The 16,722-nt window shown below is 43.1% G+C and overlaps 30 non-coding genes across 30 annotated transcripts; all 30 read right to left on the bottom strand.

Moving 5' to 3' along the window:
- Window positions 1-220: 220 nt before the first annotated feature.
- On the bottom strand, window positions 221-292 carry trnae-cuc (transfer RNA glutamic acid (anticodon CUC)). The gene has a single exon. It is a non-coding gene; the product is annotated as a tRNA-Glu (tRNA).
- Window positions 293-698: 406 nt separating this feature from the next.
- On the bottom strand, window positions 699-770 carry trnae-cuc (transfer RNA glutamic acid (anticodon CUC)). Its single transcript has one exon. It is a non-coding gene; the product is annotated as a tRNA-Glu (tRNA).
- Window positions 771-1,240: 470 nt separating this feature from the next.
- trnae-uuc (transfer RNA glutamic acid (anticodon UUC)) lies at window positions 1,241-1,312 on the bottom strand. The gene has a single exon. It is a non-coding gene; the product is annotated as a tRNA-Glu (tRNA).
- A 408-nt stretch (window positions 1,313-1,720) lies between these two features.
- trnae-cuc (transfer RNA glutamic acid (anticodon CUC)) lies at window positions 1,721-1,791 on the bottom strand. Its single transcript has one exon. It is a non-coding gene; the product is annotated as a tRNA-Glu (tRNA).
- Window positions 1,792-2,263: 472 nt separating this feature from the next.
- trnae-cuc (transfer RNA glutamic acid (anticodon CUC)) lies at window positions 2,264-2,335 on the bottom strand. Its single transcript has one exon. It is a non-coding gene; the product is annotated as a tRNA-Glu (tRNA).
- A 407-nt stretch (window positions 2,336-2,742) lies between these two features.
- On the bottom strand, window positions 2,743-2,814 carry trnae-cuc (transfer RNA glutamic acid (anticodon CUC)). The gene has a single exon. It is a non-coding gene; the product is annotated as a tRNA-Glu (tRNA).
- Window positions 2,815-3,284: 470 nt separating this feature from the next.
- Window positions 3,285-3,356, bottom strand: trnae-uuc (transfer RNA glutamic acid (anticodon UUC)). Its single transcript has one exon. It is a non-coding gene; the product is annotated as a tRNA-Glu (tRNA).
- A 407-nt stretch (window positions 3,357-3,763) lies between these two features.
- On the bottom strand, window positions 3,764-3,835 carry trnae-cuc (transfer RNA glutamic acid (anticodon CUC)). The gene has a single exon. It is a non-coding gene; the product is annotated as a tRNA-Glu (tRNA).
- A 406-nt stretch (window positions 3,836-4,241) lies between these two features.
- Window positions 4,242-4,313, bottom strand: trnae-cuc (transfer RNA glutamic acid (anticodon CUC)). Its single transcript has one exon. It is a non-coding gene; the product is annotated as a tRNA-Glu (tRNA).
- A 470-nt stretch (window positions 4,314-4,783) lies between these two features.
- Window positions 4,784-4,855, bottom strand: trnae-uuc (transfer RNA glutamic acid (anticodon UUC)). Its single transcript has one exon. It is a non-coding gene; the product is annotated as a tRNA-Glu (tRNA).
- Window positions 4,856-5,323: 468 nt separating this feature from the next.
- Window positions 5,324-5,395, bottom strand: trnae-uuc (transfer RNA glutamic acid (anticodon UUC)). The gene has a single exon. It is a non-coding gene; the product is annotated as a tRNA-Glu (tRNA).
- Window positions 5,396-5,865: 470 nt separating this feature from the next.
- On the bottom strand, window positions 5,866-5,937 carry trnae-uuc (transfer RNA glutamic acid (anticodon UUC)). The gene has a single exon. It is a non-coding gene; the product is annotated as a tRNA-Glu (tRNA).
- A 406-nt stretch (window positions 5,938-6,343) lies between these two features.
- On the bottom strand, window positions 6,344-6,415 carry trnae-cuc (transfer RNA glutamic acid (anticodon CUC)). The gene has a single exon. It is a non-coding gene; the product is annotated as a tRNA-Glu (tRNA).
- A 409-nt stretch (window positions 6,416-6,824) lies between these two features.
- trnae-cuc (transfer RNA glutamic acid (anticodon CUC)) lies at window positions 6,825-6,895 on the bottom strand. Its single transcript has one exon. It is a non-coding gene; the product is annotated as a tRNA-Glu (tRNA).
- A 472-nt stretch (window positions 6,896-7,367) lies between these two features.
- trnae-cuc (transfer RNA glutamic acid (anticodon CUC)) lies at window positions 7,368-7,439 on the bottom strand. Its single transcript has one exon. It is a non-coding gene; the product is annotated as a tRNA-Glu (tRNA).
- A 407-nt stretch (window positions 7,440-7,846) lies between these two features.
- Window positions 7,847-7,918, bottom strand: trnae-cuc (transfer RNA glutamic acid (anticodon CUC)). The gene has a single exon. It is a non-coding gene; the product is annotated as a tRNA-Glu (tRNA).
- A 470-nt stretch (window positions 7,919-8,388) lies between these two features.
- On the bottom strand, window positions 8,389-8,460 carry trnae-uuc (transfer RNA glutamic acid (anticodon UUC)). Its single transcript has one exon. It is a non-coding gene; the product is annotated as a tRNA-Glu (tRNA).
- A 949-nt stretch (window positions 8,461-9,409) lies between these two features.
- trnae-uuc (transfer RNA glutamic acid (anticodon UUC)) lies at window positions 9,410-9,481 on the bottom strand. Its single transcript has one exon. It is a non-coding gene; the product is annotated as a tRNA-Glu (tRNA).
- Window positions 9,482-9,949: 468 nt separating this feature from the next.
- On the bottom strand, window positions 9,950-10,021 carry trnae-uuc (transfer RNA glutamic acid (anticodon UUC)). The gene has a single exon. It is a non-coding gene; the product is annotated as a tRNA-Glu (tRNA).
- A 472-nt stretch (window positions 10,022-10,493) lies between these two features.
- Window positions 10,494-10,565, bottom strand: trnae-uuc (transfer RNA glutamic acid (anticodon UUC)). Its single transcript has one exon. It is a non-coding gene; the product is annotated as a tRNA-Glu (tRNA).
- Window positions 10,566-10,973: 408 nt separating this feature from the next.
- trnae-cuc (transfer RNA glutamic acid (anticodon CUC)) lies at window positions 10,974-11,044 on the bottom strand. The gene has a single exon. It is a non-coding gene; the product is annotated as a tRNA-Glu (tRNA).
- Window positions 11,045-11,516: 472 nt separating this feature from the next.
- On the bottom strand, window positions 11,517-11,588 carry trnae-cuc (transfer RNA glutamic acid (anticodon CUC)). The gene has a single exon. It is a non-coding gene; the product is annotated as a tRNA-Glu (tRNA).
- Window positions 11,589-11,993: 405 nt separating this feature from the next.
- Window positions 11,994-12,065, bottom strand: trnae-cuc (transfer RNA glutamic acid (anticodon CUC)). Its single transcript has one exon. It is a non-coding gene; the product is annotated as a tRNA-Glu (tRNA).
- Window positions 12,066-12,535: 470 nt separating this feature from the next.
- On the bottom strand, window positions 12,536-12,607 carry trnae-uuc (transfer RNA glutamic acid (anticodon UUC)). Its single transcript has one exon. It is a non-coding gene; the product is annotated as a tRNA-Glu (tRNA).
- Window positions 12,608-13,485: 878 nt separating this feature from the next.
- Window positions 13,486-13,557, bottom strand: trnak-uuu (transfer RNA lysine (anticodon UUU)). The gene has a single exon. It is a non-coding gene; the product is annotated as a tRNA-Lys (tRNA).
- Window positions 13,558-14,029: 472 nt separating this feature from the next.
- Window positions 14,030-14,101, bottom strand: trnae-cuc (transfer RNA glutamic acid (anticodon CUC)). Its single transcript has one exon. It is a non-coding gene; the product is annotated as a tRNA-Glu (tRNA).
- A 406-nt stretch (window positions 14,102-14,507) lies between these two features.
- Window positions 14,508-14,579, bottom strand: trnae-cuc (transfer RNA glutamic acid (anticodon CUC)). Its single transcript has one exon. It is a non-coding gene; the product is annotated as a tRNA-Glu (tRNA).
- A 470-nt stretch (window positions 14,580-15,049) lies between these two features.
- Window positions 15,050-15,121, bottom strand: trnae-uuc (transfer RNA glutamic acid (anticodon UUC)). Its single transcript has one exon. It is a non-coding gene; the product is annotated as a tRNA-Glu (tRNA).
- A 407-nt stretch (window positions 15,122-15,528) lies between these two features.
- On the bottom strand, window positions 15,529-15,600 carry trnae-cuc (transfer RNA glutamic acid (anticodon CUC)). Its single transcript has one exon. It is a non-coding gene; the product is annotated as a tRNA-Glu (tRNA).
- A 407-nt stretch (window positions 15,601-16,007) lies between these two features.
- trnae-cuc (transfer RNA glutamic acid (anticodon CUC)) lies at window positions 16,008-16,079 on the bottom strand. The gene has a single exon. It is a non-coding gene; the product is annotated as a tRNA-Glu (tRNA).
- Between the last annotated feature and the right edge of the window lie 643 nt (window positions 16,080-16,722).

Raw genomic sequence — 16,722 nt, 5'->3', positions numbered from 1 at the left:
CATCTACAACGCAACATCCGGGGACCTAATTTTTCATACAATAGCAGGATAGGTCTATGACTTACAGCAATCATCAGCCCTTCACAGCTTGACTTAGGACCAGCCTATTTAACAGAACGGATATGGAACGTGTGTAAAAATCTCCGTCTGATTAATTCTCAACATGATGCTCTCCTATATGCACAAATTTGGTTCCAATTGACAGTTTTCAATAGTTTAGTTCCCTGACCGGGAATCGAACCCGGGCCGCGGCGGTGAGAGCGCCGAATCATAGCCACTAGAACATCAGGGACATTTTTCCTTGTTTGGAAGGCAATTTTTTAGGAATTTCTGGCCATTAAAAGGAACAGGAGTTGAAGTAGCACCATCTAAAGACTTAAATAAGTAAATAGGAGAAGACAGATTGTTTGAAGCAGGGAATGAAAGAGGCCATCTTTGTCGACCTGATATAACCATCATGTAAAAGGGGAGCCTGTTTAAACCATCTACACCGCAAATTTCAGGGACCTATTTTCTCATACAATAGCAAATGGTTCTATGACTGGCAGGCATCATCAGCCATTCACAGCTTGACTCAGGACCAGCACATTTAACTGAACTGATATGGATTGTGTAACATTCTAGGTCTGTTCATTCTCAACATGATGCTCTCCTATGTCCACAAATTTGGTTCCAATTGACAGGTTTCAATAGTTTAGTTCCCTGACCGGGAATCGAACCCGGGCCGCGGCGGTGAGAGCGCCGAATCCTAGCCACTAGACCATCAGGGACATATTTTCCTGGTTTTGGAAGGCACTTTTTCAGTAAAATCTGGCCATTAAAAGGAGCAGGAGTTGTAGTAGCACCATCTAATGACTTAAAGAAGTAGGTAGGAGAAGAGAGATTGTTTGAAGCAGGGAATGAAAGAGGCCATCTTTGTTGACCTTATATAACCATCATGTAAAAGAGGAGCCTGTTCATTGCATGGACTTTCATGAAGCTACAATGCACTGTCGTGTTCTCTCCCCATTCAGCTCACAAAACATCTACACCGCAACATCCGGGGACCTAATTTTTCATACAATAGCAGGATAGGTCTATGACTTACAGCAATCATCAGCCCTTCACAGCTTGACTCAGGACCAGCCTATTTAACAGAACGGATATGGAACGTGTAACAATCTCTGTCTGATTCATTCTCAACATGATGCTCTCCTATGTGCACAAATTTGGTTCCAATTGACAGTTTTCAATAGCTTAGTTCCCTGACCGGGAATCGAACCCGGGCCGCGGCGGTGAAAACGCCGAATCCTAGCCACTAGACCATCAGGGACATTTTTCGTTGTTTGGAAGGCACTTTTTCAGGAATTTCTGGCCATTAAAAGGAACAGGAGTTGAAGTAGCACCATCTAAAGACTTAAAGAAGTAAATAGGAGAAGACAGATTGTTTGAAGCAGGGAATGAAAGAGGCCATCTTTGTCGACCTGATATAACCATCATGTAAAAGGGGAGCCTGTTTAAACCATCTACACCGCACATTTCGGGTACCTATTTTCTCATACAATAGCAAATGGTTCTATGACTTGCATTCATCATCAGCCATTCACAGCTTGACTCAGGACCAGCACATTTAACTGAACTGATATGGATTGAGTAACATTCTAGGTCTGATTCATTCTCAACATGATGCTCTCCTATATGCACAAATTTTGATTCCAATCGACAGTTTTCAATAGTTTAGTTCCCTGACCGGGAATCGAACCCGGGCCCGACGGTGAGAGCGCCGAATCCTAGCCACTAGACCATCAGGGACATATTTTCCTGGTTTTGGAAGGCACTTTTTCAGTAAAATCTGGCCATTAAAAGGAGCAGGAGTTGTTGTAGCACCATCTAATGACTTAAAGAAGTAGGTAGGAGAAGAGAGATTGTTTGAAGCAGGGAATGAAAGAGGCCATCTTTGTTGACCTTATATAACCGTCATGTAAAAGAGGAGCCTGTTCATTGCATGGACTTTCATCAAGCTACAATGCATTGTCGTGTTCTCTCCCCATTCAGCTCACAATACATCTACAACGCAACATCCGGGGACCTAATTTTTCATACAATAGCAGGATAGGTCTATGACTTACAGCAATCATCAGCCCTTCACAGCTTGACTTAGGACCAGCCTATTTAACAGAACGGATATGGAACGTGTGTAAAAATCTCCGTCTGATTAATTCTCAACATGATGCTCTCCTATATGCACAAATTTGGTTCCAATTGACAGTTTTCAAAAGTTTAGTTCCCTGACCGGGAATCGAACCTGGGCCGCGGCGGTGAGAGCGCCGAATCCTAGCCACTAGACCATCAGGGACATTTTTTCTTGTTTGGAAGGCACTTTTTTAAGGAATTTCTGGCCATTAAAAGGAACAGGAGTTGAAGTAGCACCATATAAAGACTTAAATAAGTAAATAGGAGAAGACAGATTGTTTGAAGCAGGGAATGAAAGAGGCCATCTTTGTCGACCTGATATAACCATCATGTAAAAGGGGAGCCTGTTTAAACCATCTACACCGCAAATTTCAGGGACCTATTTTCTCATACAATAGCAAATGGTTCTATGACTGGCAGGCATCATCAGCCATTCACAGCTTGACTCAGGACCAGCACATTTAACTGAACTGATATGGATTGTGTAACATTCTAGGTCTGTTCATTCTCAACATGATGCTCTCCTATGTCCACAAATTTGGTTCCAATTGACAGGTTTCAATAGTTTAGTTCCCTGACCGGGAATCGAACCCGGGCCGCGGCGGTGAGAGCGCCGAATCCTAGCCACTAGACCATCAGGGACATATTTTCCTGGTTTTCGAAGGCACTTTTTCAGTAAAATCTGGCCATTAAAAGGAGCAGGAGTTGTAGTAGCACCATCTAATGACTTAAAGAAGTAGGTAGGAGGAGAGAGATTGTTTGAAGCAGGGAATGAAAGAGGCCATCTTTGTTGACCTTATATAACCATCATGTAAAAGAGGAGCCTGTTCATTGCATGGACTTTCATCAAGCTACAATGCACTGTCGTGTTCTCTCCCCATTCAGCTCACAAAACATCTACACCGCAACATCCGGGGACCTAATTTTTCATACAATAGCAGGATAGGTCTATGACTTACAGCAATCATCAGCCCTTCACAGCTTGACTTAGGACCAGCCTATTTAACAGAACGGATATGGAACGTGTAACAATCTCTGTCTGATTCATTCTCAACATGATGCTCTCCTATGTGCACAAATTTGGTTCCAATTGACAGTTTTCAATAGCTTAGTTCCTTGACCGGGAATCGAACCCGGGCCGCGGCGGTGAAAACGCAGAATCCTAGCCACTAGACCATCAGGGACAGTTTTCCTTGTTTAGAAGGCACTTTTTCAGGAATTTCTGGCCATTAAAAGGAACAGGAGTTGAAGTAGCACCATCTAAACACTTAAAGAAGTAAATAGGAGAAGACAGATTGTTTGAAGCAGGGAATGAAAGAGGCCATCTTTGTCGACCTGATATAACCATCATGTAAAACGGGAGCCTGTTTAAACCATCTACACCGCACATTTCGGGTACCTATTTTCTCATACAATAGCAAATGGTTCTATGACTTGCATTCATCATCAGCCATTCACAGCTTGACTCAGGACCAGCACATTTAACTGAACTGATATGGATTGAGTAACATTCTAGGTCTGATTCATTCTCAACATGATGCTCTCCTATATGCACAAATTTGGTTCCAATTGACAGTTTTCAATAGTTTAGTTCCCTGACCGGGAATCGAACCCGGGCCGCGGCGGTGAGAGCGCCGAATCATAGCCACTAGAACATCAGGGACATTTTTCCTTGTTTGGAAGGCAATTTTTTAGGAATTTCTGGCCATTAAAAGGAACAGGAGTTGAAGTAGCACCATCTAAAGACTTAAATAAGTAAATAGGAGAAGACAGATTGTTTGAAGCAGGGAATGAAAGAGGCCATCTTTGTCGACCTGATATAACCATCATGTAAAAGGGGAGCCTGTTTAAACCATCTACACCGCAAATTTCAGGGACCTATTTTCTCATACAATAGCAAATGGTTCTATGACTGGCAGGCATCATCAGCCATTCACAGCTTGACTCAGGACCAGCACATTTAACTGAACTGATATGGATTGTGTAACATTCTAGGTCTGTTCATTCTCAACATGATGCTCTCCTATGTCCACAAATTTGGTTCCAATTGACAGGTTTCAATAGTTTAGTTCCCTGACCGGGAATCGAACCCGGGCCGCGGCGGTGAGAGCGCCGAATCCTAGCCACTAGACCATCAGGGACATATTTTCCTGGTTTTGGAAGGCACTTTTTCAGTAAAATCTGGCCATTAAAAGGAGCAGGAGTTGTAGTAGCACCATCTAATGACTTAAAGAAGTAGGTAGGAGAAGAGAGATTGTTTGAAGCAGGGAATGAAAGAGGCCATCTTTGTTGACCTTATATAACCATCATGTAAAAGAGGAGCCTGTTCATTGCATGGACTTTCATGAAGCTACAATGCACTGTCGTGTTCTCTCCCCATTCAGCTCACAAAACATCTACACCGCAACATCCGGGGACCTAATTTTTCATACAATAGCAGGATAGGTCTATGACTTACAGCAATCATCAGCCCTTCACAGCTTGACTCAGGACCAGCCTATTTAACAGAACGGATATGGAACGTGTAACAATCTCTGTCTGATTCATTCTCAACATGATGCTCTCCTATGTGCACAAATTTGGTTCCAATTGACAGTTTTCAATAGCTTAGTTCCCTGACCGGGAATCGAACCCGGGCCGCGGCGGTGAAAACGTCGAATCCTAGCCACTAGACCATCAGGGACATTTTTCCTTGTTTGGAAGGCACTTTTTCAGGAATTTCTGGCCATTAAAAGGAACAGGAGTTGTAGTAGCACCATCTAATGACTTAAAGAAGTAGGTAGGAGAAGAGAGATTGTTTGAAGCAGGGAATGAAAGAGGCCATCTTTGTTGACCTTATATAACCATCATGTAAAAGAGGAGCCTGTTCATTGCATGGACTTTCATCAAGCTACAATGCACTGTCGTGTTCTCTCCCCATTCAGCTCACAAAACATCTACACCGCAACATCCGGGGACCTAATTTTTCATACAATAGCAGGATAGGTCTATGACTTACAGCAATCATCAGCCCATCACAGCTTGACTTAGGACCAGCCTATTTAACAGAACGGATATGGAACGTGTAACAATCTCTGTCTGATTCATTCTCAACATGATGCTCTCCTATGTGCACAAATTTGGTTCCAATTGACAGTTTTCAATAGCTTAGTTCCCTGACCGGGAATCGAACCCGGGCCGCGGCGGTGAAAACGCCGAATCCTAGCCACTAGACCATCAGGGACATATTTTCCTGGTTTTGGAAGGCACTTTTTCAGTAAAATCTGGCCATTAAAAGGAGCAGGAGTTGTAGTAGCACCATTTAATGACTTAAAGAAGTAGGTAGGAGAAGAAAGATTGTTTGAAGCAGGGAATGAAAGAGGCCATCTTTCTTGACCTTATATAACCATCATGTAAAAGAGGAGCCTGTTTATTACATGGACTTTCATCAAGCTACAATGCACTGTCGTGTTCTCTCCCCATTCAGCTTACAAAACATCTACACCGCAACATCCGGGGACCTAATTTCTCATACAATAGCAGGATAGGTCTATGACTTACAGCAATCATCAGCCCTTCACAGCTTGACTTAGGAACAGCCTATTTAACAGAACGGATATGGAACGTGTAACAATCTCTGTCTGATTCATTCTCAACATGATGCTCTCCTATATGCACAAATTTGGTCCCAATTGACAGTTTTCAATAGCTTAGTTCCCTGACCGGGAATCGAACCCGGGCAGCGGCGGTGAAAACGCCGAATCCTAGCCACTAGACCATCAGGGACATTGTTCCTTGTTTGGAAGGCACTTTTTCAGGAATTTCTGGCCATTAAAAGGAACAGGAGTTGAAGTAGCACCATCTAAAGACTTAAATAAGTAAATAGGAGAAGACAGATTGTTTGAAGCAGGGAATGAAAGAGGCCATCTTTGTCGACCTGATATAACCATCATGTAAAAGGGGAGCCTGTTTAAACCATCTACACCGCAAATTTCAGGGACCTATTTTCTCATACAATAGCAAATGGTTCTATGACTGGCAGGCATCATCAGCCATTCACAGCTTGACTCAGGACCAGCACATTTAACTGAACTGATATGGATTGTGTAACATTCTAGGTCTGTTCATTCTCAACATGATGCTCTCCTATGTCCACAAATTTGGTTCCAATTGACAGTTTTCAAAAGTTTAGTTCCCTGACCGGGAATCGAACCCGGGCCGCGGCGGTGAGAGCGCCGAATCCTAGCCACTAGACCATCAGGGACATTTTTTCTTGTTTGGAAGGCACTTTTTTAAGGAATTTCTGGCCATTAAAAGGAACAGGAGTTGAAGTAGCACCATCTAAAGACTTAAAGAAGTAAATAGGAGAAGACAGATTGTTTGAAGCAGGGAATGAAAGAGGCCATCTTTGTCGACCTGATATAACCATCATGTAAAAGGGGAGCCTGTTTAAACCATCTACACCGCACATTTCGGGTACCTATTTTCTCATACAATAGCAAATGGTTCTATGACTTGCATTCATCATCAGCCATTCACAGCTTGACTCAGGACCAGCACATTTAACTGAACTGATATGGATTGAGTAACATTCTAGGTCTGATTCATTCTCAACATGATGCTCTCCTATATGCACAAATTTTGATTCCAATCGACAGTTTTCAATAGTTTAGTTCCCTGACCGGGAATCGAACCCGGGCCCGACGGTGAGAGCGCCGAATCCTAGCCACTAGACCATCAGGGACATATTTTCCTGGTTTTGGAAGGCACTTTTTCAGTAAAATCTGGCCATTAAAAGGAGCAGGAGTTGTTGTAGCACCATCTAATGACTTAAAGAAGTAGGTAGGAGAAGAGAGATTGTTTGAAGCAGGGAATGAAAGAGGCCATCTTTGTTGACCTTATATAACCGTCATGTAAAAGAGGAGCCTGTTCATTGCATGGACTTTCATCAAGCTACAATGCATTGTCGTGTTCTCTCCCCATTCAGCTCACAATACATCTACAACGCAACATCCGGGGACCTAATTTTTCATACAATAGCAGGATAGGTCTATGACTTACAGCAATCATCAGCCCTTCACAGCTTGACTTAGGACCAGCCTATTTAACAGAACGGATATGGAACGTGTGTAAAAATCTCCGTCTGATTAATTCTCAACATGATGCTCTCCTATATGCACAAATTTGGTTCCAATTGACAGTTTTCAAAAGTTTAGTTCCCTGACCGGGAATCGAACCCGGGCCGCGGCGGTGAGAGCGCCGAATCCTAGCCACTAGACCATCAGGGACATTTTTTCTTGTTTGGAAGGCACTTTTTTAAGGAATTTCTGGCCATTAAAAGGAACAGGAGTTGAAGTAGCACCATATAAAGACTTAAATAAGTAAATAGGAGAAGACAGATTGTTTGAAGCAGGGAATGAAAGAGGCCATCTTTGTCGACCTGATATAACCATCATGTAAAAGGGGAGCCTGTTTAAACCATCTACACCGCAAATTTCAGGGACCTATTTTCTCATACAATAGCAAATGGTTCTATGACTGGCAGGCATCATCAGCCATTCACAGCTTGACTCAGGACCAGCACATTTAACTGAACTGATATGGATTGTGTAACATTCTAGGTCTGTTCATTCTCAACATGATGCTCTCCTATGTCCACAAATTTGGTTCCAATTGACAGGTTTCAATAGTTTAGTTCCCTGACCGGGAATCGAACCCGGGCCGCGGCGGTGAGAGCGCCGAATCCTAGCCACTAGACCATCAGGGACATATTTTCCTGGTTTTCGAAGGCACTTTTTCAGTAAAATCTGGCCATTAAAAGGAGCAGGAGTTGTAGTAGCACCATCTAATGACTTAAAGAAGTAGGTAGGAGGAGAGAGATTGTTTGAAGCAGGGAATGAAAGAGGCCATCTTTGTTGACCTTATATAACCATCATGTAAAAGAGGAGCCTGTTCATTGCATGGACTTTCATCAAGCTACAATGCACTGTCGTGTTCTCTCCCCATTCAGCTCACAAAACATCTACACCGCAACATCCGGGGACCTAATTTTTCATACAATAGCAGGATAGGTCTATGACTTACAGCAATCATCAGCCCTTCACAGCTTGACTTAGGACCAGCCTATTTAACAGAACGGATATGGAACGTGTAACAATCTCTGTCTGATTCATTCTCAACATGATGCTCTCCTATGTGCACAAATTTGGTTCCAATTGACAGTTTTCAATAGCTTAGTTCCCTGACCGGGAATCGAACCCGGGCCGCGGCGGTGAAAACGCCGAATCCTAGCCACTAGACCATCAGGGACAGTTTTCCTTGTTTGGAAGGCACTTTTTCAGGAATTTCTGGCCATTAAAAGGAACAGGAGTTGAAGTAGCACCATCTAAAGACTTAAAGAAGTAAATAGGAGAAGACAGATTGTTTGAAGCAGGGAATGAAAGAGGCCATCTTTGTCGACCTGATATAACCATCATGTAAAAGGGGAGCCTGTTTAAACCATCTACACCGCAAATTTCGGGGACCTATTTTCTCATACAATAGCGAATGGTTCTATGACTTGCAGGCATCATCAGCCATTCACAGCTTGACTCAGGACCAACCTATTTAACAGAACGGATATGGAACGTGTAACAATCTCCATCTGATTCATTCTCAACATGATGTTCTCCTATATGCACAAATTATGTTCCTATTGACAGTTTTCAATAGTTTAGTTCCCTGACCAAATCGAACCCGGGCTGCGGCAGTGAGAGCGCAGAATCCTAGCCACTAGACCATCAGGGACATATTTTCCTGGTTTTGGAAGGCACTTTTTCAGTAAAATCTGGCCATTAAAAGGAGCAGGAGTTGTAGTAGCACCATCTAATGACTTAAAGAAGTAGGTAGGAGAAGAGAGATTGTTTGAAGCAGGGAATGAAAGAGGCCATCTTTGTTGACCTTATATAACCGTCATGTAAAAGAGGAGCCTGTTTATTGCATGGACTTTCATCAAGCTACAATGCATTGTCGTGTTCTCTCCCCATTCAGCTCACAATACATCTACAACGCAACATCCGGGGACCTAATTTTTCATACAATAGCAGGATAGGTCTATGACTTACAGCAATCATCAGCCCTTCACAGCTTGACTTAGGACCAGCCTATTTAACAGAACGGATATGGATCGTGTGTAAAAATCTCCGTCTGATTAATTCTCAACATGATGCTCTCCTATATGCACAAATTTGGTTCCAATTGACAGTTTTCAATAGTTTAGTTCCCTGACCGGGAATCGAACCCGGGCCGCGGCGGTGAAAACGCCGAATCCTAGCCACTAGACCATCAGGGACATTTTTCCTTGTTTGGAAGGCACTTATTCAGTAAAATCTGGCCATTAAAAGGAGCAGGAGTTGTAGTAGCACCATCTAATGACCTAAAGAAGTATGTAGGAGAAGAGAGATTGTTTGAAGCAGGGAATGAAAGAGGCCATCTTTGTTGACCTTATATAACCATCATGTAAAAGAGGAGCCTGTTCATTGCATGGACTTTCATCAAGCTACAATGCACTGTCGTGTTCTCTCCCCATTCAGCTCACAAAACATCTACACCGCAACATCCGGGGACCTAATTTTTCATACAATAGCAGGATAGGTCTATGACTTACAGCAATCATCAGCCCTTCACAGCTTGACTTAGGACCAGCCTATTTAACAGAACGGATATGGAACGTGTAACAATCTCTGTCTGATTCATTCTCAACATGATGCTCTCCTATGTGCACAAATTTGGTTCCAATTGACAGTTTTCAATAGCTTAGTTCCCTGACCGGGAATCGAACCCGGGCCGCGGCGGTGAAAACGCCGAATCCTAGCCACTAGACCATCAGGGACATATTTTCCTGGTTTTGGAAGGCACTTTTTCAGTAAAATCTGGCCATTAAAAGGAGCAGGAGTTGTAGTAGCACCATCTAATGACTTAAAGAAGTAGGTAGGAGAAGAGAGATTGTTTGAAGCAGGGAATGAAAGAGGCCATCTTTGTTGACCTTATATAACCGTCATGTAAAAGAGGAGCCTGTTTATTGCATGGACTTTCATCAAGCTACAATGCATTGTCGTGTTCTCTCCCCATTCAGCTCACAATACATCTACAACGCAACATCCGGGGACCTAATTTTTCATACAATAGGAGGATAGGTCTATGACTTACAGCAATCATCAGCCCTTCACAGCTTGACTTAGGACCAGCCTATTTAACAGAACGGATATGGAACGTGTGTAAAAATCTCCGTCTGATTAATTCTCAACATGATGCTCTCCTATATGCACAAATTTGGTTCCAATTGACAGTTTTCAATAGTTTAGTTCCCTGACCGGGAATCGAACCCGGGCCGCGGCGGTGAAAACGCCGAATCCTAGCCACTAGACCATCAGGGACATTTTTCCTTGTTTGGAAGGCACTTTTTCAGGAATTTCTGGCCATTAAAAGGAACAGGAGTTGAAGTAGCACCATCTAAAGACTTAAAGAAGTAAATAGGAGAAGACAGATTGTTTGAAGCAGGGAATGAAAGAGGCCATCTTTGTTGACCTGATATAACCATCATGTAAAAGGGGAGCCTGTTTAAACCATCTACACCGCACATTTCGGGTACCTATTTTCTCATACAATAGCAAATGGTTCTATGACTTGCATTCATCATCAGCCATTCACAGCTTGACTCAGGACCAGCACATTTAACTGAACTGATATGGATTGAGTAACATTCTAGGTCTGATTCATTCTCAACATGATGCTCTCCTATATGCACAAATTTTGGTTCCAATTGACAGTTTTCAATAGTTTAGTTCCCTGACCGGGAATCGAACCCGGGCCCGACGGTGAGAGCGCCGAATCCTAGCCACTAGACCATCAGGGACATATTTTCCTGGTTTTGGAAGGCACTTTTTCAGTAAAATCTGGCCATTAAAAGGAGCAGGAGTTGTTGTAGCACCATCTAATGACTTAAAGAAGTAGGTAGGAGAAGAGAGATTGTTTGAAGCAGGGAATGAAAGAGGCCATCTTTGTTGACCTTATATAACCGTCATGTAAAAGAGGAGCCTGTTCATTGCATGGACTTTCATCAAGCTACAATGCATTGTCGTGTTCTCTCCCCATTCAGCTCACAATACATCTACAACGCAACATCCGGGGACCTAATTTTTCATACAATAGCAGGATAGGTCTATGACTTACAGCAATCATCAGCCCTTCACAGCTTGACTTAGGACCAGCCTATTTAACAGAACGGATATGGAACGTGTGTAAAAATCTCCGTCTGATTAATTCTCAACATGATGCTCTCCTATATGCACAAATTTGGTTCCAATTGACAGTTTTCAATAGTTTAGTTCCCTGATCGGGAATCGAACCCGGGCCGCAGCGGTGAGAGCGCCGAATCCTAGCCACTAGACCATCAGGGACATTTTTCCTTGTTTGGAAGGCACTTTTTTAGGAATTTCTGGCCATTAAAAGGAACAGGAGTTGAAGTAGCACCATATAAAGACTTAAATAAGTAAATAGGAGAAGACAGATTGTTTGAAGCAGGGAATGAAAGAGGCCATCTTGTCGACCTGATATAACCATCATGTAAAAGGGGAGCCTGTTTAAACCATCTACACCGCAAATTTCAGGGACCTATTTTCTCATACAATAGCAAATGGTTCTATGACTGGCAGGCATCATCAGCCATTCACAGCTTGACTCAGGACCAGCACATTTAACTGAACTGATATGGATTGTGTAACATTCTAGGTCTGTTCATTCTCAACATGATGCTCTCCTATGTCCACAAATTTGGTTCCAATTGACAGGTTTCAATAGTTTAGTTCCCTGACCGGGAATCGAACCCGGGCCGCGGCAGTGAGAGCGCCGAATCCTAGCCACTAGACCCTCAGGGACATATTTTCCTGGTTTTGGAAGGCACTTTTTCAGTAAAATCTGGCCATTAAAAGGAGCAGGAGTTGTAGTAGCACCATCTAATGACTTAAAGAAGTAGGTAGGAGAAGAGAGATTGTTTGAAGCAGGGAATGAAAGAGGCCATCTTTGTTGACCTTATATAACCATCATGTAAAAGAGGAGCCAGTTCATTGCATGGACTTTCATCAAGCTACAATGCACTGTCGTGTTCTCTCCCCATTCAGCTCACAAAACATCTACACCGCAACATCCGGGGACCTAATTTTTCATACAATAGCAGAATAGGTCTATGACTTACAGCAATCATCAGCCCTTCACAGCTTGACTTAGGACCAGCCTATTTAACAGAACGGATATGGAACGTGTAACAATCTCTGTCTGATTCATTCTCAACATGATGCTCTCCTATGTGCACAAATTTGGTTCCAATTGACAGTTTTCAATAGCTTAGTTCCCTGACCGGGAATCGAACCCGGGCCGCGGCGGTGAAAACGCCGAATCCTAGCCACTAGACCATCAGGGACAGTTTTCCTTGTTTGGAAGGCACTTTTTCAGGAATTTCTGGCCATTAAAAGGAACAGGAGTTGAAGTAGCACCATCTAATGACTTAAAGAAGTAAATAGGAGAAGACAGATTGTTTGAAGCAGGGAATGAAAGAGGCCATCTTTGTCGACCTGATATAACCATCATGTAAAAGGGGAGCCTGTTTAAACCATCTACACCGCAAATTTCGGGGACCTATTTTCTCATACAATAGCGAATGGTTCTATGACTTGCAGGCATCATCAGCCCTTCACAGCTTGACTCAGGACCAGCCTATTTAACAGAACGGATATGGAACGTGTAACAATCTCCGTCTGATTAATTCTCAACATGATGCTCTCCTATATGCACAAATTTGGTTCCAATTGACAGTTTTCAATAGTTTAGTTCCCTGACCGGGAATCGAACCCGGGTGAGAGCGCCGAATCCTAGCCACTAGACCATCAGGGACATTTTTTCTTGTTTGGAAGGCACTTTTTCAGGAATTTCTGGCCATTAAAAGGAACAGGAGTTGAAGTAGCACCATCTAAAGACTTAAAGAAGTAAATAGGAGAAGACAGATTGTTTGAAGCAGGGAATGAAAGAGGCCATCTTTGTCGACCTGATATAACCATCATGTAAAAGGGGAGCCTGTTTAAACCATCTACACCGCACATTTCGGGTACCTATTTTCTCATACAATATCAAATGGTTCTATGACTTGCATTCATCATCAGCCATTCACAGCTTGACTCAGGACCAGCACATTTAACTGAACTGATATGGATTGAGTAACATTCTAGGTCTGATTCATTCTCAACATGATGCTCTCCTATATGCACAAATTTTGGTTCCAATTGACAGTTTTCAATAGTTTAGTTCCCTGACCGGGAATCGAACCCGGGCCGCGGCGGTAAAAGCGCCGAATCCTAGCCACTAGACCATCAGGGACATATTTTCCTGGTTTTGGAAGGCACTTTTTCAGTAAAATCTGGCCATTAAAAGGAGCAGGAGTTGTTGTAGCACCATCTAATGACTTAAAGAAGTAGGTAGGAGAAGAGAGATTGTTTGAAGCAGGGAATGAAAGAGGCCATCTTTGTTGACCTTATATAACCGTCATGTAAAAGAGGAGCCTGTTCATTGCATGGACTTTCATCAAGCTACAATGCATTGTCGTGTTCTCTCCCCATTCAGCTCACAATACATCTACAACGCAACATCCGGGGACCTAATTTTTCATACAATAGCAGGATAGGTCTATGACTTACAGCAATCATCAGCCCTTCACAGCTTGACTTAGGACCAGCCTATTTAACAGAACGGATATGGAACGTGTGTAAAAATCTCCGTCTGATTAATTCTCAAAATGATGCTCTCCTATATGCACAAATTTGGTTCCAATTGACAGTTTTCAATAGTTTAGTTCCCTGACCGGGAATCAAACCCGGGCCGCGGCGGCGAGAGGGCCGAATCCTAGCCACTAGACCATCAGGGACATTTTTCCTTGTTTGGAAGGCACTTTTTTAGGAATTTCTGGCCATTAAAAGGAACAGGAGTTGAAGTAGCACCATATAAAGACTTAAATAAGTAAATAGGAGAAGACAGATTGTTTGAAGCAGGGAATGAAAGAGGCCATCTTTGTCGACCTGATATAACCATCATGTAAAAGGGGAGCCTGTTTAAACCATCTACACCGCAAATTTCAGGGACCTATTTTCTCATACAATAGCCAATGGTTCTATGACTGGCAGGCATCATCAGCCATTCACAGCTTGACTCAGGACCAGCACATTTAACTGAACTGATGTGGATTGTGTAACATTCTAGGTCTGTTCATTCTCAACATGATGCTCTCCTATGTCCACAAATTTGGTTCCAATTGACAGGTTTCAATAGTTTAGTTCCCTGACCGGGAATCGAACCCGGGCCGCGGCGGTGAGAGCGCCGAATCCTAGCCACTAGACCATCAGGGACATATTTTCCTGGATTTGGAAGGCACTTATTCAGTAAAATCTGGCCATTAAAAGGAGCAGGAGTTGTAGTAGCACCATCTAATGACTTATAGAAGTAGGTAGGAGAAGACAGATTGTTTGAAGCAGGGAATGAAAGAGGCCATCTTTGTTGACCTTATATAACCATCATGTAAAAGAGGAGCCTGTTCATTGCATGGACTTTCATCAAGCTACAATGCAGTGTCGTGTTCTCTCCCCATTCAGCTCACAAAACATCTACACCGCAACATCCGGGGACCTAATTTTTCATACAATAGCAGGATAGGTCTATGACTTACAGCAATCATCAGCCCTTCACAGCTTGACTTAGGACCAGCCTATTTAACAGAACGGATATGGAACGTGTAACAATCTCTGTCTGATTCATTCTCAACATGATGCTCTCCTATGTGAACAAATTTGGTTCCAATTGACAGTTTTCAATAGCTTAGTTCCCTGACCGGGAATCGAACCCGGGCCGCGGCGGTGAAAACGCCGAATCCTAGCCACTAGACCATCAGGGACATTTTTCCTTGTTTGGAAGGCACTTTTTCAGGAATTTCTGGCCATTAAAAGGAACAGGAGTTGAAGTAGCACCATCTAAAGACTTAAAGAAGTAAATAGGAGAAGACAGATTGTTTGAAGCAGGGAATGAAAGAGGCCATCTTTGTCGACCTGATATAACCATCATGTAAAAGGGAAGCCTGTTTAAAACATCTACACCGCTTATTCCAGGGACCTATTTTCTCATACAATAGCGAATGGTTCTATGACTGGTAGGCATCATCAGCCATTCACAGCTTGACTCAGGACCAGCCTATTTAACAGAACGGATATGGAACGTGTAACAATCTCCGTCTGATTCATTCTCAACATGATGCTCACCTATGTGCACAAATTTGGTTCCAATTGACAGTTTTCAATAGTTTAGTTCCCTGACCGGGAATCGAACCCGGGCTGCGGCGGTGAGAGCGCCGAATCCTAGCCACTAGACCATCAGGGACATTTTTCCTTGTTTGGAAGGCACTTTTTCAGGAATTTCTGGCCATTAAAAGGAACAGGAGTTGAAGTAGCACCATCTAAAGACTTAAAGAAGTAAATAGGAGAAGACAGATTGTTTGAAGCAGGGAATGAAAGAGGCCATCTTTGTCGACCTGATATAACCATCATGTAAAAGGGAAGCCTGTTTAAAACATCTACACCGCTTATTCCAGGGACCTATTTTCTCATACAATAGCGAATGGTTCTATGACTGGTAGGCATCATCAGCCATTCACAGCTTGACTCAGGACCAGCCTATTTAACAGAACGGATATGGAACGTGTAACAATCTCCGTCTGATTCATTCTCAACATGATGCTCTCCTATGTGCACAAATTTGGTTCCAATTGACAGTTTTCAATAGTTTAGTTCCCTGACCGGGAATCGAACCCGGGCCGCGGCGGTGAGAGCGCCGAATCCTAGCCACTAGACCATCAGGGACTATCCCGGTTTTGGAAGGGACTTTTTCAGTAAAATCTGGCCATTGAAAGGAGCAGGAGTTGTAGTAGCACCATCTAATGGCTTAAAGAAGTAGGTAGGAGAAGACAGATTGTTTGAAGCAGGGAATGAAAGAGGCCATCTTTGTTGACCTTATATAACCATCATGTAAAAGAGGAGCCTGTTTATTACATGGACTTTCATCAAGCTACAATGCACTGTCGTGTTCTCTCCCCATTCAGCTCACAAAACATCTACACCGCAACATCCGGGGACCTAATTTCTCATACAATAGCAGGATAGGTCTATGACTTACAGCAATCATCAGCCCTTCACAGCTTGACTTAGGACCAGCCTATTTAACAGAACATATATATGGAACGTGTAATAATCGCCGTCTGATTCATTCTCAACATGATGCTCTCCTATGTGCACAAATTTGGCTCCAATTGACAGTTTTCAATGGTTTAGTTCCCTGACCGGGAATCGAACCCGGGCCGCGGCGGTGAAAACGCCCGAATCCTACCCACTATACCATCGGGGACATATTTTCCTGGTCTGGAAGGCAGTTTTTCAGGAAAATCTGCCCATTAAAAGGAACAGGAGTTGTAGTAGCACCATCTAATGACTTAAAGAAGTAGGTAGG

Source organism: Limanda limanda, chromosome 4 (assembly GCF_963576545.1).
Source record: "Limanda limanda chromosome 4, fLimLim1.1, whole genome shotgun sequence".
Lineage (NCBI taxonomy): Eukaryota > Metazoa > Chordata > Actinopteri > Pleuronectiformes > Pleuronectidae > Limanda > Limanda limanda.
Note: the sequence above shows the minus strand (reverse complement) of the source record. Positions and strands in the feature narration are given on the sequence as shown.